This window comes from Mercurialis annua, linkage group LG3 (genome assembly GCF_937616625.2).
Source record: "Mercurialis annua linkage group LG3, ddMerAnnu1.2, whole genome shotgun sequence".
In the NCBI taxonomy this organism is placed as follows: Eukaryota; Viridiplantae; Streptophyta; class Magnoliopsida; order Malpighiales; family Euphorbiaceae; genus Mercurialis; species Mercurialis annua.
This window is the reverse complement of record NC_065572.1, coordinates 45444806-45447231: the sequence shown is the minus strand read 5'-3', so window position 1 is coordinate 45447231 and position 2426 is coordinate 45444806.

Below are 2426 nucleotides of genomic sequence, written 5' to 3'. Positions count from 1 at the left end.
GCGAGATAAGTATGGTAATCGGAACGACGCGTTAAAGAGACTTGTGACGCGAGATAAGTATGGTAATCGAAACGACTTGTAAAAGAGACTTGTGACGCGAGATAAGTATGGTAATCGAAACGACTTGTAAAAGAGACTTGAGACAAAACAAACTAATCTAGCGTCACTTTTTAAGCACACTTTGCGTAATATAACCTAACCATGCTTAGGTAATCGGAACGACGCGTTAAAGAGACTTGAGACGGACATACTAATCTAGCGTCGCTTTTCACGCAAACTTTGCGTAATATAACCTAACCATGTTTAGGTAATCGGAAAGATGCGATAAAGAGACTTGAGACGCGACATACTAATCTAGCGTAACTTTTTACGTGCTTTGCATAATATAACCTAACCATCTTTAGGTAATCGGAACGACGCGTTAGAGAGACTTGAGACGCGACATACTAATCTAGCGTAACTTTTCACACACACTTCGCGTAATATAACCTAACCATGCTTTGATAATCAGAACGACGCGTTAAATAGACTAAAGACGCGACATACTAATTTAGCGTCGCTTTTCACACACACTTTGCGTAATATAACCTAACCATGCTTGGGAAATCGGAACGACCGTTAGAGAGACTTGATATACGATATAATAATCTAGCATCACTTTTGACGCACACTCTGCGTAATATAACCTAACCATGCTTAGGTAATCAGAACTACGCGTTAAAGAGACTTGTGACGCAAGATAAGAATGGTAATCGAAACGACGCGTTAAAGGACTTGAGACGCGACATACTAATCTAGCGTCCGTTTTCACGCACACTTCACGTAATATAACCTAACCATGCTTAGGTAATCGGAATACGCATTAAAGAGACTTGAGAAGCGTCATACTAATCTAGCGTCACTTTTCACGCACACTTTGCATAAATTAACCTAACCATGCCTACGTAATCGGAAAGACGCGTTAAAAAGACTTGAGATGCTACATACTAATACATTGTCACTTTTCACGCACACTTTTTGTAATATATAATCTAACCATGCTTAGGTAATCAGAACGACGCGTTAGAGACACTTGTGAAGCGACATAAGCACAGTAATCGAAACGACGAGTTAAAGAGACTTGAAACGCGCCGTACTAATCTAGCGTCTCTTATTACGCATGCTTAGGTAATCAGAACGACGCATCATAGAGACTTGAGTAGCGACATATTAATCTAGCGTAACGTTTCACGCACACTTTGCGTAATATAACATAACTATGCTTAGGTAATCGGAATGACGGGTTAATAAGCATGGTAATCAAAACGACGCGTTAAAGAGACTTGAGACGCAAGATACTAATATAGCGTCACTTTTCACACAGACATTGCATAATATAACCTAACCATGCTTAGGTAAACGGAACGACGCGTTAAAGAGCATTGAGATGCGACATACTAATCTAGCGTCACTTTTCACGCACACCTTGCGTAACATAACCAAACCATGGTTAGGTAATCAGAACGACACATTAAAGAGACTTGAGACGCGATATACTAATCTACCGTCACTTTTCAGCACACTTTGCGTAATATAAGCTTTCCATGGTTAGGTAATTGGAACGACGTGTTAAAGAGACTTGAGACGCGATATACTAATCTACCGTCACTTTTTTATGCACACTTTGCGTAATATAACCTAACCATGCTTAGGAAATCGGAACGACGTGTTAAAGAGACTTGACACGAGTCATATAATCTAGCGTCACTTTTCACGCACACTTTGCGTAATATAACCTAACCAGGCTTAGGAAATCGGAACGACGAGTTAGTGAGACTTGAGGTAGGATATACTGATCTAGTGTCACTTTTCACGCACACCAGTAATATAACCTAACCATGCTTAGGTAATAACAATAACGAGTTAAAGAGACTTGTGATGCGAGATAAGCATGGTAATCGAAACGACGCGTTAAAGAGACTTGAGACGCGACATACTAATATAACGTCAGTTTTCACGCACACTTTGCGTGATATAACCTAACCATGCTTAGATAATCGGAACGATGCGTTAGAGAGACTTGTGACGCGACATACTAATATCTAGCGTCACTTTTAACGCACTCTTTGCGTAATATAACCTAACCATTCTTAGGTAATCGGAACGACGCATTAAAAAGCCTTGAGATCGACATACTAATCTAGCGTAACTTTTAACGCACAGCTTGCGTAATATAACCTAGCCATGCTTAGGTAATAAGAACGACACGTTAAAGAGACTTGAGATGCGGCATACTAATCTAACGTAACTTTTAGCGCACACTTTGCGTAATATAACCTAACCATGCTTAGGTAATCGGAACGACGCGTTAGAGAGACTTGAGGTAGGATATACTGATCTAGCGTCACTTTTCACGCACACTTTGCGTAATATAACATAATCATCTT